Source organism: Falco punctatus (assembly GCF_963210335.1).
Source record: "Falco punctatus genome assembly, contig: scaffold_46, whole genome shotgun sequence".
Lineage (NCBI taxonomy): Eukaryota > Metazoa > Chordata > Aves > Falconiformes > Falconidae > Falco > Falco punctatus.
The window spans coordinates 907,373-923,403 of record NW_027660143.1 but is presented as its reverse complement, the minus strand read 5'-3'; the positions used below and the strand labels follow the sequence as shown (position 1 = coordinate 923,403).

Here is a 16,031-nt window from a genome sequence, read left to right as displayed (position 1 = left end):
TTGTTTCTTCACTCCTTTCCTGTTTGCATAGGTGAAATGGACCAGCACTTCATCGGGCAAGTTGTTTCTCTTCCCTTCCTCCTGAAGGGGAGGCAACTCCCTGGTACTCTTGGACTTCTTTGTTTCAGCAATACCTTGATGGAGCAGATAGAGATAAGGAGCATTAGATGCAGGAGCTGGAGCAGTATCAGAAAACTGAAGCCTATAAAGTCTTTAGCAGGAAAGCACAGGACAGACAAAAAGGCAAATCACACAGACAAGGTATTGAATGGGACAAAAAGATGGGCCTGGAACAACACAAGATTCCCAGCTGGTTGTGCAGACTGACGCTCGTTTACAGCCTTTGATGTAAAGGCTTGTTAAAACGTGGATGCTCATTTCAGGGAGCTCATCTGTGGGTGTGAAATAGAACATTTTTCTTCCGGCAAATCCTAGTTTCATAAATAGGACATACAGCAACCTACACCAGAAATAATAATTGTCATTATTTTGTCACAGCAGTGACCAAACCATTGTTAATTGTTCTCCATTGTTCTGGTATTGCTTGTTAAAGAAAATGTGTTTTGAATTCAGAAATTTAAAGTGCTAAAGCAGCTAAAGTGGCAGAACCAGGCCCTGTCCCTAGTGTAGCCCTAATCCAAGCCTGGTTTAACACCCAGTCCAGTTGATCAGTGGGAGAGCAGAGAAACAACAGATGATCAACTGTGCACAAAGGTGCTCGCAGAAACACAGGTGTTTTGAGAAAAAAAATCAGTAGATGTGAATAGGAATTGCTTGTTCAAAGACTAAGTGTGCTTGAAGGAGTGTGTGAGTTAAAGCAGGCAGAAATATCACGATCCGAGGAGGAGCTTGGAACCGAGGCAGAGACTGGAAGCAAATAGATGAATCAACAGGGACAGGGTCAGGTGATGGATTTGCAGAACGGACAAGACCAAAGGAAACTTCTAAAAACCTTGGGCGTTGACAAAATAATGATTTGATAAGTGTGTATAAGCTGTGCTGTATCCCTTTGCTCTCTGCCACTCTCTGGGGCGGTGGCCCAGCTCTGAGTGGCGATTAAAGCAAACCTAGTGGTACCCACGTCTGTGTAAATTTCTCCTGTAACACTATATGTGAAGCATATGATGAAGTGCTGGTAATCCACCGGTGTTGTGACTGTTGACTGATGTCCCATGTTAGAATAAATACATGTACAATGGCTAACAGGCCTCACATGCATGAAGAACATGAGAACGGTGGTGCTGGGTCAATGGGTCTGTGCTTTTCTCTAGTGCTCTCCTTGCTACCACCTAGCACTCAGCTGGCATGTTCATGGGCACAGCCAGGACCAGCCCAGCCTCTTGTTTTCCAGGGAGCCGATCACCAGACAAATGGGGAACAGACAGTAGACAAGACGTAGTTCTTCATCTTCTTTCCATTGTTTTGCTAGAGAACCTAAAGTTTGATATACCTTATTTTGTTCATATTTACATTGGCACTTCAGTGGGTCCAGACTAAATGGCAACTCTCTACCTGACTGCTGCAAAAATTGGTTTGAGCCCTCGGTTAGTAACCAGCCGTTGGTTAACTTTGTCTTTGAAATACAGCAACCTATGGTGGAATAGGAAACTGAGACAGTTAGGGACATCGGTTGTATTTACTCGAAGGAGGTGGAAAATTTTCTAGGGAAATTTTTTAATAGTGTTAGCATAAAAATCCTGTATGTGGCACATGAGCAACTGCTCTAGGCAAATGGCTTTTTAGAATTAGAAGCCATCCCTGCCTTAAGTGACACATTTAGAAAAATGTGTCACTATGTGAATAATAAGCTCACACAGCAAAGCTGCAGCTACCTGATAGCACAGTATTTTTCCTGGTTTGGAGGATTTTTTTATTCATCTAAAACTTTCCAACGGTCGTCACTGCTAGTTTACTCCCTGTATGACAAATGACAATATGTATGACAAATAAGTAGTAAATGAAGGTGTTTTCATACAATGGAACAATCTGCGTGCTTGCATATTTTTAACAGCTGTTGCAAAGATGTACTTGAAACCCTGAAGAGCTTTTGCTTTTTATACTACTGAAAACCACGCTACACAGCTTTTTGCAAATTTCCAGTTTGGAGAATTGCAGAGTAATTGTTCATTTGTTTCCATGAAAGAAAAAAACCCCAACACATCTTCCTTTAGAGGCAATATTTTGCTGCAGATTTTAGATCTATCTTTTCTATTTCACCTACCTCTTCTCCAGCTCAGAAAGGTCTACTTCTTTAGAAATTCTTTTCGTTTGATATGTCAGAACATCTCTGTGTATTAGTGAAAAAGGAACTGGACCTGCCCTTTGTCTCACTAAATTCTCATTTTCATAATACATGCAGTTTTCCTTTACTTATTAAAGAAAATTACCAAATCCCATAGAGCTGCCTGGGATCATGGATCAATCTGTATATGTGTGGCCCAGCATTACTTTTTGCAACTGATCTAAAATTCTGTGCCAAATTCTATCATAACCCAGGAATGGAAATAATAGGGATGACGTACTTTGCATATCTTCTCTGCAGGTTGTTACGACCCACTGCAAGTAAATAAGAAAAAATACAGGTAGTGGACATTTCTAAATAAACCTCTGACATCTGAACAAGTCATTTTAATATCAGATTTATTCTCACCATGCTTTCTGCATGGAAGACCAGAAGAATCTATGCTTTTAATACAATTTGTGCAGGAAAGCATTGGCAAACACACTAGAGTACTTGTAATGTTTGTTCCTACATCAAACATGCCGAGGTGAGGCTTAAAAGCCCACCAGTGAATTCACATTTGCCGCAGCGCTGTTAGTAAAAGCTGTAATTATCCGTATTTTTTTGAGAATGCTTAAAATGAAAACACAACCTAACTTTCAGTTATACAACAGTGTAGCACAGCAAAGACGTTATCATCTAATTTTTTCATCATAAGATGTGGGTGCATAACCAGGAAGAACACTAACAGTTATTTCTCAGTAAACCTTTACAGCATAAAACCATTTAGTGGGGCAGTGCAAATCAGAACGTACTCTGACTTTAACATGAAAGAACACTTCTGCTGTATAGGTAGACAAAAAAATGGACTTAGTGGGATATTTTCATTCTCACAGTGCTGTTTCCTCTCCTTCCGTTGTCAGTAACCTAGCTACCCAGTGATTTTTGTGGGACATTAGGGTTAACATAGATGTTAGGTTAGCTTTAGATGCTTTACATATTAGAGATGCATTCCTCGTGATTCTGCTCCACGCACAAGAAAAAGCCCGGTTTGCCTTTGCCTGGAGCGGGACTCAGTATGTTTTCAAACAGTTTTCTGCAAGGATACAAACACTGCCCCACTATCGCTCACAATGCTCCGGCCACAGTCCTAGCACAGATCACCATTCCACCTGGCCCCACAGTGTATCGATACATTGATGGCATCCTCAGCGGGGCAGAAGGGCCACAAAGCGTTACAGGTGCAATGAAAACCGTTTGGGCAACACTAATCAAGTTGGGACTGGAAGTCCCAGAGTCAAAGTGCCAAGGGCCAGCACAAGAAGTTAAATTCCAAGGAGTCTGGTGGGTTGCAGGAGCTGCCTCTCTTCCACCAGACTCACTGGAAAAGAAAGAATCTGGGCACAGTCCATCCAGTACGCTGGAACTACAACAAGTTCAAGGGACTGTGAAGTACTGGTGTAACCATAGTCCTGCCTTTTCTGTCATCGCTCGTCCCTGGTAGAATTTGTTATAAAAGGGAAAATCATGGCAGTGGACATCTCATCAGCTCTGTGGTACCGTCAAGTTCCCCTTCCTGCAGGAGCATAACAGAGCCTGGCCGTGGGGTCTCCACTCCGCTCCAGCCCCCGTTACTCCTGTCAACACGTGCTGAGGTTGCAGGCTGCGCTGCTTAGGGAGCCGTGGCAACACACATTTAGGATGGTGAATGCCGGCCATCCTGAAAGCGACAGCTGTCTTTTACCCTAAAAAGCTTCCTGTAATACTATGCTTCTCTGAGGTCCCAGTTTTCTCGAATTGCCCCCACCCCAAAGCAATTTCCCCACAGGGTCCCTAAGCAAGGCAGCAGAGGAGTGGCTCTCTCAAACTCCCTCCCAGCCCTGCCCTGGCTGAAAGAAGGCAGAAAGAAGCCTTCAAATGAGGAAAGTTCTGGCTGCAAGAGAATACAAGCTGACCAGGTCTTGGGATCCACTGACATCAACAGAAATTTAGGTGAAAACTCCCCTTTGACATGAAACTCAACTCCCAAACTGAAAAACAGTTGTGATGGGAAACTATGGTGTGGGTGGGAAATCAGCGCTGAGGGCAGGAAAGCATCAGCAGGATGGGAAACCATTGAGATGGGAAGTTGTTCTGTCATTAAAAGTCAAACTGTCACAACGCTGGCTGACCCAGGTGCTGGCGGAATGATCGCCATGGAGATGGAACCCCAGAACACTGTTTGCCCCAACAAACGCCACGCTGGCCAACTGCCACGGCATAGAGCAGCACGCTCCTCGTGGTGCTCCTGCCCTCTGGGTAACCCCCAACCAGCTCTGCCAGCCAGCATCTCACCCCATCACCCCCCTTCACTTCTGCCAACAGAGAGGTTCCCCCTCCAGCTGCCGACGACATCAGAGGTGCCCGGCACAAGCTTCACCACCCTGACCATGCCGCCACCGGTCACTGCTGGTGTGCTGCCCTCTGTCCCAGGGCTGCTGATCACCGTTTGGCCTTCCCAGCTCCCCACTGTCACCCATCAGCCCGCCCAGGCAACCTGGCAGGGGGTGCAGGGGCCCCTGGGGGACTCGGGGCAGGTCGTGCAGCTGCCACACGTGCTGCAGCTCCCCAGCGCTGTGCGGCTGCCCCCTCTGCCTGCTCCTTGTCCCCCTGCCTATGGCCAGGGACAGCAAGTGGTGATGGGGACACTTGTGCCCCACCAGCCAGTGGGGCTGGGACCATGGGACGTGGGCCAGGGGCAGCCCCTCTACCCTACGGGCTGCACATCCCTGCCCATGCTGGGCCCCTGCCACCCCAACACCCTGCGGCTCAGCACTGTGTGCAGGTCCCCCCTGTGCTCTGCACCCATCCTGGCAGCACCCAGAAGCTGTTGGAGGCCTTTAACAACGACGTGGCGGCCAGTGAGGACGGCATCCCTGCTGCCACCCCCTGCCAGCCCGCCCTGGATATGCTCTCTGGCAGAAGCAGGACCAAGCACCAAGGTGTGGTCTGCAGGGTGGCAGAGCCCATAGGGGGTGACCTGCACCAAGGAAGGCTTGCATCACCCTGGGGGTGGCTTGGCTTCCTTTGCTTTTTCACAAGTGGTGACCACCCTGGCAAGCCCAGAGAACCTCCTGGACCTGCCCGAGCTGGGGCCAGATGCCTTCAACAAGGCCTTTCCTGAGCTGGCAGAGGACAATCTGCAGTTTCAGGATGAGCATTCGGCCACCATGGACAGCAGTGACCCGCTCGCCTGGCTCGACAGCATCCTGGAGCTCTCTGAAGTTCTCAGCGGCTCCTGCTTGACCAACCTCCTCAACAAGCTCCCGGAGCTCTCAAAGTACGTGGCAAAGGGTGGCTGCTCTAAGGAGCAATCGCTGGCGGCAGGGCTGGGGGACAGCGAGGACACCAACCATGGTGTCCCTGATGTCCCTGTCTTGACCACCACCCTCAACAGGATCCCTGACCTCTTAGAGTGCATGAGGGAGGACGACTGTCCCAAGGACCAAGTGGTGGCCGCAATGCAGGAGGACACCAACCCCTCCTGGCAGAGGGTGGCAACATCCCCCTTGCTGGACGCCAAAGGCAAGCAGGGTGGGCTGGCAGCGGTCTTCCCCACCCGGCTGCCAGAGAGTCCCATGGAGCCCTCTCAGGAGGGTCCTATGGACACTTCAGAGGAGAGCCCCTTGAAGGGATGCCCAGAGGGTCCCCACAAGGGTCTCCCAGAGAGTCCTCAGCAGATCCTGCTGAAGAGACCCCTGGCCAGCCCCCCAACTGCATCATCCGCCCTGCATGGCCCAGCTGGTGGAGGAGGTGCTGCGGAGGCAGCCCCGGGTCATTTTGACCTGCTTGCCACCACCACCGGGCATCTCCTCCTGCCGGGTGGTGCCCAGATCAGGCAAGGCTGCTGGCAAACAGGCCAAGCGCCCCACATTGGCTGACACCCTCGGGATGCCAGAGACGTCCCCACAGGGCAGCATGCCACCCAAGAAGAGGAAGAAGATGGTGGTGTGCCCAGTGGCAAAAAGCTCCAAAACCCTCTGGGAGGGGAAGCCACACAGGGATGCCACGGCGGTGGGCTGTAGCGGGGAGCAGGGGGGCAGCAGCAAGCAGAGGGCATCCAATAGCGACTATGTGCCCACCAAGCGAGCCAGAACCCTGAGGAACACCAGGAGACAAGGTGCTCCACACTGCCCCAGTCACCGTTGATATATTGATAAAGAAGGTGTGGAGCTGGAGCACAGATCCCTCTGACGTGTGACCTGCACCCACCCACTGCAACCCCAGCCCTCTACCAGATCTGTCTTTCTTCATTCATGAAAGGCTTGATGTTCCTTGCACAGTGCCTCTGCCTGCGGTCATTCACGCAGCGGGAGATGAGGGTTAATGCAGCCCCTGCCACATGCAGAGATCTGACCCTCCACCTTCCCCTCTGTCGAGCTGACACCTCCACCAAGCTGACCCACTCTCTAGAGTATTTACAAATGAAGGGACTCTCATCAAGGGAGGCAGCCTTGGCAGGGGTGAGAAACAAAGAGCAGGCAGTGAAAAGAGCACCGTTATCTAAGTTGCGCAGGAAGAAGACTTCCAATGAGGAAAGTTCTGGCTGCCAGAGAACACAAGCTGATCAGGTCTTGGGATCCACTGACATCAACAGAAAATGAGTTTAAAATAGGACAAAGATAATTGTGGTAGTGGGAGATAGTGACCTCTAACTGAAATAGTTCTGCCCCAAAGAGGCCAAAATCCCGCTTGGGGAGCAGGCGTAGTCCGTAAAACACTTCAGCAGTGCTACTGAGGATGCGTACGCGTTTGCATTAGAAGCGAGAAACCAGTCACCAAATCTGTGTATGACACATGACTATGCAACGTGCGGCGCTCTGAGAAAGGCCCCGAACCCCTTCTCAGTGTTCCAATTGGACCTAAAAACTTTGCACGCACTTTTTAATCGCTGCCCCCAAAGTGATTTCCCCACAGGGTCAGTAAGCAAGGGGGTGGCGGAGTGGCTCTCTCAGACCCCCTGCCAGCCCTGCCCTGGGTGCCGGTGCCTCCGGCCCTGCCCCAGCAGACGTTGCTGTGCTGATGGAGGGGCTCCCTCCCTCTCCACTGCATTTGCAAAGGGAATGGCTGGCTCACCCTTTGCTGCCCATGCAGTCAGCCCTCACCTTTAGCTGCTGTCATTCCCAGGGGCGCCGGCTCTCTCCCAGCACCCTCACACCTTCTCCCTGCAACACCGCGAGAGAAGCGTTCGCCAGGCACACGGGTGCCGGCACTGCCCTGCGCATCTGGGCACCCCAGAGTGGCACTGCCTGACTGCCTCCCTCACCAAGCACCTCCACCTCCACAGTCTCAAGCTCCATCCCTTTAGACGGAAAGGGGGTCACTTTACTGAGAAGTAACCGTTCCTCATGAGGAACAGTCTCTTCAGGAAGCAAAATACTTTAATAGCACTTAGAAACAAAGCTGGGGCATTTGGGGGGCCACCTCATCACTACTCCAAACAATGTGACCTTCGTGGAGAAAAACTGAAGAGCTAGACAGTTTCCAGAGGACAGCAAAACCTGACCTGCTGAGAGCTCAGGACAGTGCACCTCATGTTCTTCTTCACACCTGGTGCACATTTGACAAGCTGCGAGATGATGGTAAATTACTTCCTTCAGAGAGGACAGCAAGACACTGTTGCCAAGTCAGCTTAGGTTTTTTGGTTTTTTTCTGGTTGACCAAGCAAAGAAACAGAGGCAGTTTCGAAGTGCGCAGAAGCACAGCTGCAGACATAATTCCTGCTGTCACGCAGGCAGCAGGAGTGAACTTCATCCCTTTGGGTCCTTTTGAGAACACCAAGCATCCAGATGGTGCTGAAGGATGTTTTTTTACATAGGGGACCCTCAGAGAGAATCAGACATGTCCAGTTTTATTCCCTGGGAAAATGCCCTGACACTGCCCTGCCCCTCAGGTGGCGTAGGACAATTAAACGTATTAGTAAGCATGGGCTGATTCCTGGCCCATCATGATTCGAACAGCAGCCCACAAATCCCTCAACTAGTTTTGCTCTGCCTGTACTTACGACAGTTACATTGCTCTGTGTTGTGGGGGAAAGCAGACCACACAGCTTGCCCCTTTGAGGTGCAGGGCTGCATTTCAAAGGACTACGACAAGCCCAGAAGAGCACAGCACAGTACGGCTTACGAATCAAGTCAATATTGCATCACAAACCATAATGCATGTGTCTGTCCGAGAAAACGGGGTTTATGTAGGCACGTGGGAAGTGGGTCTCCTGCTCAAAACCCAGCAAATCCTGTTTTGAAAAGTTCATATACTGAAACGATAAGGCAACATACTTCTGGATTTCTCTCTAAATCCCCACGGAGATGTAATTCCCTCACTGCCATCTGAAATCATACAGCTTGAGGCACTTTTCATGTAAAGCCAAGAAAGCTCAACTCAGAAGGCAAAGATCCTTAAGGGAACGGATCATCTGTAACTACAAGACACCTTCCCTCCCACTGAAACATAGCAACAGAGTTAAAAGCAGGTTTTAAATTCCAAGTGGAAACATTCAAAGTTTGAAAAGTACAGGACATTCTCTTCCTAGCACAAAATAATCAACTTTTTCCCACTTCTCTGCAAACCTTAACCCCAGTGCTTTGTATTTTTCTCGCTACAGCACAGAAAGCCAGTACCCACAGTTGCACAAGGACTTCCACTGCCAGTGTGCAAAGCGTTGAGGAGTCTGGGCTCAGTCTTGGCAGTACAGGAGTGATCCACCTCAAATGCACTGCACAGCCTGCATCTGGAGTATCACAGGTCAATAGCTAATCACTGCTTTTCCTCCCAGTGACAATAAAAACAGAAAAAAATAAAATCTCCTTACTTCCACGGCTCTTCTTTACAGGCTAGAGGTTTATGGAAGTGATGACCCATTTCACCCAACATACAAGACACCTTTTGAACAATTTTCAGAGCTGTCCAAAACCCCCCAGATCTTATACAACAATCAGTCCAAAGAAAGTACAGAGGTCTCTGCGCTACTGGACACATGCAGGAACACTGGTGTTTACCGGACACCTTTGTAAAGGGAAAAGGCATTACACCAGCGTACCAGACCCTTGCCCAAAAGACTTTTCAAACCACCTGTTTGTTGACGCAGTCACTGCACTTCAACCCTTCCACCCATGACAACATCCTCTCAGGGGGCAGACTTGCCTGCTCTTGATCACAGAATCAGTTCATATTGAACCAAGCTAAAAACCGGGCCCAATCTCTACGTTCATGCTTGGGATACATGGCTCCTATCACAGGGCACACACGGCGGTCCCACCTGAGTTATGTATCTGAAGTTGCATTTCCCATGGGTCAAATATTCCTCTTCAGATCTGCCTTGAAACTGAGGGCTCATGGTCAGCAAGAGAAGAGAGTTCCTTGCCTCCCGTGCAGTCAGGTCACGTTCCCCTGCTAAAAGCAGCCTGCTCAGGCCTCCCATTTGTGTACAATCTGTTAAAAGAATAAAACCAAGTCTGAAGGTTATTCATTTGCTTCCTTAAACATCCTACCACTTGCAGCATCCAGCCCGCAGAAGACGACTTCTGACATAGCAACTTCTCCAAGCAACCTGCTATAAAAGGCAGGTCAACAGAATCACCAACAGCCAGGTCTGTACCCTCGGAGAGAGACTTTCAAAGCGCTTTGGAGGATTGCACTGGATCTGTGTGCTTTAGACCCCACTGCATGGATTTACTATTTCACTGGCAAAGGTTTTATGTACCACATGTGAACATCTTCAAAACACCTACTGTAATGATCTCATGCATAAACAGACACAATGATTCTCTAATATCACACAGGAAGAACTCAATGGATGCTCCTACCAAGGCAGTGGCTCCCTTCTGTAGCCACTGAACAAGCAAAAGGATGGATCAGAATGACATTATCAAGCTCTGAAGCAAAATTTCTGTCTTCCTTTAGCTGTAATTTAGAGCTTCATTGAGTGCTGAAGAGTGTCAGCCTGACAGCTCTGAAGCGTGAAGCGCTTGATCCTCTGTGCCAGAACCGCACCGGCACTGGCCACACAAGCTGCCTGCGTACTCACAGGGTCAGGGTCCGGGTCCGGGTCCGGGTCAGGGTCTTTACTGCCCTGCCACCGTAACATAGAAGTGAGGAAAGTAAAATGGAGATAGAAGTGTTCTTTCTCCACATAGTTGATGCTGGCAGCTTCTTGCCTCCAGCATTCCTGCACCTCAGGAGCTTGGGAAATGACAACAAATGTGAAACTTCCTGATAATAATTTGCCTGACACACCACAGTGTAGCACTTTCGTATGCCCACACCACACTTCTGGCTCCCAGCTGCTCTCCTGCGCTTCCCTGTAGCTATCTGGGAGGCACCTTTTCCATCTCCTCAGATCTGGCCAGCTGAAGAACACCCAACTCATGGCTCTAACATTCTTCCCCTTCCTCTCAACATCTTCCTGGTGGTCTCAGCTTTCTGCCCTCCAGATTAGGGTCTATCGTAACAGGACAAGGATAGCACTGTTGTTTGTTTTTTTTTTTTTTTTCTGTAAGGAAGCCAAATACTTAGAACTCTTTATTAAAATATAAAAATTAAGAGGAAGGGAAAAGCCAAAATGACAGCCAAGTGGAAGTTTCATTTGGTGCTCAAACTACCTGAATACTTATGCTGCAGCTGCAGCCGAGAGCTGGCCCTTAGATGGCTGATCAGGATAAAGCCCCAAATCCTGCCACTAAGGTTTCAAATTACAAAATAACATCATCTAAGGGAAGGCAAAATGGATAAACACAAACATTGCCGTATGTTTACAGGACCTCCACAGCACAATGGTTCTCTTATGGCACTGAGAGCTTAGCAGTAGGAAGAATTACAAAGGTCAAGTGCGATTTATAAGCAATGTACCCTTAAATCAACACTAGTGACAGAAGAGCCAAGCACTTGACTTGCAGAACGGCAGATGATTCGTGACTTTCTCCACAGCTTCTACTACTGATGAAGCTTACAACCACCTCACCATTTGGGAACGACATCCGTTGCTAGTGTTGCTCTGGGTGGAAACTCAGCAGGTTGGCATGTTCATTCCTTCAGAGCCAGAAGGAATTTGTCATTACAGGAATTCTCATGCCACTGAACTGGCAGCAAGGTACACAAGCCTCTTAATCCCTTTTTATACTTTTACACTTGTGCCATAAAACCATTCTCCACTCTCCATCTCACCACCTCTCCAAGCAGAAAAGTCCCATCTGCCACACACTTGTCACAAACTACACAGGATAATGACACAGGTTTCAAATACATCAGAAAGTATCAAATCAGAAACTTTAAAACATAAAAGAAAATTAAAAAAAGGTGGCAGTGGGACATTATTTTCTACCTTGACTGTTAGGTTCACAAGCTGCTAGTAGTTAACATTAATGGCTCACTATTTCACGGTCATGACGGCAACAGTTCTGCAATGGGTGGATACCAGCGAGAGAATTCCTGCCTTGCACGAGTTCAGGTGCTCCACCTATACCTCTTCACAGATTTGAACTTTTTTTTATTATTTTTTTTAAAATGCTTATCAGGGTAGGATCTGCCTACCAAGACCAGATTTTAAGTGAAATTACATTATGCTCCTCTTGATTTAAATACAGCAAGATAGCTCCACTGCCACATTCAGCCACAAGAACGTAAACACCTCCAGCTTCACAGACACCCATACATTTTTTTTGTAAGGAACAAATGACTAAACATGGAACAACACTATGAGAAAGCAAAAGAATGCACACAATCAGCATTTCCCTATTTGGACCAAAAAAAGAAAACCTCTAACAGCAGATAAGTCTAAATTAAAAATCAGCCACATCCAGATCCCAAATGGGGGAGGGGTTATTGTATGCCACAGACCTGGACTTGACTGTTGAAGGAAATCACGCACTAAGGAAAATTTGAGTGGTTCTGCAGAAGTTTAACTAGAGCCTTGGCAACTTCACTTGGGACATGAAAGGTACGTGCGCTATAGTATCACCCACAATAAAGGAAACTAGCTCGTAGTTTGAGTTCAACACCACATCCGCAAACAAAATGAGGCTGCTACATTTGAGGAACACTGATGAAAACCTCACCTGCCATCCCAAAGTTATGCTACGGCATTTCTTCCCTTTCTGCCATTTTCCTCAGCCTTGGTACATCTTTTGCAGAATCTGAAGCAAGGGCTTCTTCCTGTTTCTAACAGTGAATGTCTGGGTATCACATATTGGTTTCTTGTGCGGCGCCAATAAGACCCAACACTTGCCTTCATAAATGCATCCGTACACTAGGGAAGAAAAGGAAAATTACCAGTCTCGACATTGTACTGCCCACAGGGCAACAGAGCGCCCCACTCGTAAGCGGATTTAAGACAGTAAATAACCCTCAAATATCTTGATAAACAAGCACAGTTTAATCATGTCCTTTTAAACTGACCACCGACAGAATCTAACAAGAAGACACATTAAGGGAAGCAGAGCTGTAGTTAAAAAAGTGGGGCTTCTCTTTCCTCTCCTGAGGGTTTACCACCAAGAGCAGGCTCAAATTCTGAACCTGCAAACTGCTCCCCCACGCTTCTATGCTTACTCTGGGAAAGAAAGACAGCTGTTTGAATTCTTTTGCAGGTACAGTCTTTCTTTACTTTTGAGTTGGAATGAAATGAAAAGCTGCCATCAGTCCCACTCATGGCACAGAGACACACCTATGTTCCATGCACATGCCTGCACAGAAACGCACACGGAGGAAAACCATCCCTTGGGTCTCAAATACAGAAACAGCACTGAAAACCTTGACTTCTGAGAGTCCCTGCAGCGTTCTCCCAGGTCAATACACAGCACGTTTGTGGCAGGATCACCACTGCATGTGCGTCACTTGCTTTCATTTCCATCTTCATCTCTAACCTGGCACTTGCCACCTCCAGACTGCAGCATGCATAAAAGCAATTCTGTTTACTAGAAGCACAGCACCATGTGAACCTTCTGCATGAAGTCCGGTATTTAAAGAAATTGCTATAAAGAATAAAAATCTGCCGGCACCACAGACCCACATACACGCTGTGTTTTCTGAACAGGGACGATATATGAAACCTGCAAACTGAGGACTGCAACGCCTCGCTCCTTGCCCCTCTTCTTTTGCCTTCAGGCTGGCGCAGGAGCTCCTTTCACCAGAGCAGGCACACCACAGACACAGTCTCACCGACGGGAAGGGTGGGGAGGGGATAAGGGCAGAGGGAGAAAGGAAAGACCCACAGAAGCAGCTTTGCCGCCCACTGCCAAAGTCACAGCCTGCTCGCCCTGTCTGTGCCTCTGTCCCCCTTCCCGCCCCTCCGCTCCTCTCCCTGTCCCTCTCTCCTGCTGCTGACCCTGCATCCCTCGGGCACCCCCCTGCCCCTCTGTCTCTGTCCCGCTCCAACCCTCTGCCTGCTCCTCCCCAGTGCCTGTCCTTTCTCCATCCCTGCCCAGCCCCTCCCGCTCCTCCTGCCCCTCTGGATGCCTCCTGTCCCTCTCCGGCCACCCCTCTGCCTTGACCCACCTCTCCCTGTCGCTCGGTGCCTCTCTCCCCCTCGTCCCTGCCCCACGGGGGCTCCAGGGCCTGGGCCTGTGCTCAAGCAGCCCAGGGCAGTGGCTGTGGGGCCTGCAGGGCCAGGGCTGGGGGTTGGTGTCCCCACAGGGCCCGACTGCAGGGCAGGGGCACCCCGGGGCCTTCTGGGAGGTGTGCCCCGGGGCATGCTGGGAGTTGTAGGCCCGGGGCTGCTGGCAGCCAGGTTGTTCCCAGGGCATGCTGGGAGCTGTAGGCCTGGGGCCATCCCACAGCCATGTTGTTCCCAGGGCATGCTGGGAGCTGTAGGCCCGGGGCTGCTGGCAGCCAGGTTGTTCCCAGGGCATGCTGGGAGCTGTAGGCCTGGGGCCATCCCACAGCCAGGTTGTTCCCGGGGCATGCTGGGAGCTGTAGGCATGGGGCTGCTGGCAGCCATGTTGTTCCCAGGGCATGCTGGGAGCTGTAGGCCTGGGGCTGCCCCATGGCCATGTTGTTCCCAGGGCATGCTGGGAGCTGTAGGCCCGGGGCTGCTGGCAGCCATGTTGTTCCCAGGGCATGCTGGGAGCTGTAGGCCTGGGGCTGCCCCATGGCTGGGTTGTTCCCAGGGCATGCTGGGAGCTGTAGGCCCGGGGCTGCTGGCAGCCATGTTGTTCCCAGGGCATGCTGGGAGCTGTAGGCCCGGGGCTGCTGGCAGCCATGTTGTTCCCAGGGCATGCTGGGAGCTCCCGTTGCCCACCCTCAGCCTCCTGGCAGCCGTGTTGGTCTGGGCAGGCACAGCCTGTGCTGGGGCTGTGTCCCAGCTGAGGGGGGCCTGTGGCCGGCCGTGGGGCAAGGGAGGCCCTTAGGCCAGCGCAGGGGTGTCTGCTGCCTGCTGGCTGCCTGGGGGTGCGGTGGGGAGGCTCCAACCCCCCGGTGTGCCAGGCCCCTGGGGCAGCTGTAGTCAGGCCTGGCCGGGGCAGCCCTGGGGGTGAGCCGAGAGCTAAGGAGGAAAAGAGGTGCCGGCAGGTGCCCTGGGCACAGGCACCAGGCACCCCGACTCGCAGAGCCTGCTGCAGCCACCCCGGCGTTTGTAGTTCCTGCAGGAATAAGGCTAGCGTGTTTTGCTGCTGGCTCCGGCAGGGCCCTGGCTACACCTGCCCTGCTGAGGGACTGGCAATATGCAGCTGCCTGGGAGAGTCACCAGCTGGAGTATGAGTGCTCAAGCCTTGTTTCCCTTGCTGGAAAACACTCCATTTTTAAATACAGCCTCTCAGCGGTGAGATCCAGGCAGTCAGGATTGCTTCCTGTAGGGAGCAGCCTGGTGACTCGAGGCTGCTGCCTTCAGTGGCAGAGCTGGACGCTTCTCCTCGCTGATGGGATGAAGCTATAAAGAATCACTAGGAGAGGCTGCAACTAAAGCAGTGATTAACTCGGCCTATTGAATAAGCTCAGTAAGAGGTGGCAAGCTTTCTGAGGCACCTGGGCTATACCAATAGACAAGGGAAGTGGGTTAACGGTGTGTTGCCATCAAAACCATATAGCACAGAGAAGAAATGAAGTTCTGTAACAACAAGTAGAGTGCAGGTGCCCCAGGAAGGTTCAGCTGAAGTTCACCAAGTTGTTGACCACTAACGATCTCTAAAGACCCCAAGAAAGGCCCCCAGGATCAAAGTGACATACCCAAGTGCATATGTAAATAATTTTGAGGAAGTAGGTAATATAAAGTACATCTTCCCATCTGAACATGCTCAGAAAGGACCCTGAGGGGCTGGATATCGAAGAGTGGAGCGTGTTGATGGGTCGTAGTTTGGGTTTTTTCCTTCCCACACAAAATTCCATTTTGTTTTGTGGGTAAGCAAAACTGCATATTGCAATGTGTTTCCTTGACTGGTAGTTTTTTCATAACAGGTGGGATCTCCAGGTTTAAACCCTGGTGCCTGAAAACCCCAACAAGGACACATGCTTGGAATAAGGGTTCACAAGTCTGGGGTATGCCATGCTCCATTGTTCTATTCCACGATTCACAACAAATGGTTCACAAACAATTCCTGAGGGGAGTGTTTTGATGGGGTGGGGGATTTATTCCCATGTTTCAACTCTATTATCTAGATTGGACAAAAATGTTTAAGGCACCAAGGCCATACCCCATTTGTTAGCCATTTGAATATGCCAACCTGGGGATAACATGCCTTTCTATTCGTGGTGTATGGATTCACCGGGGGTCTCAATACATACCAGTTCCCCCCTTTGCAAGGGGCACAGATCCCCTGCCCAGCAGGCAGCTCGTTGAGGAGCCCAG

At 50.0% G+C, this 16,031-nt stretch overlaps 1 long non-coding RNA gene across 1 annotated transcript; it reads right to left on the bottom strand.

Moving 5' to 3' along the window:
• Positions 1-9,639: 9,639 nt before the first annotated feature.
• LOC308057839 lies at positions 9,640-13,921 on the bottom strand. Its single transcript, XR_013925489.1, has 3 exons — positions 13,748-13,921; positions 12,313-12,503; positions 9,640-9,691 (listed from the first exon to the last, which is right to left on the bottom strand). It is a non-coding gene; the product is annotated as an uncharacterized lncRNA (long non-coding RNA).
• Positions 13,922-16,031: the final 2,110 nt, after the last annotated feature.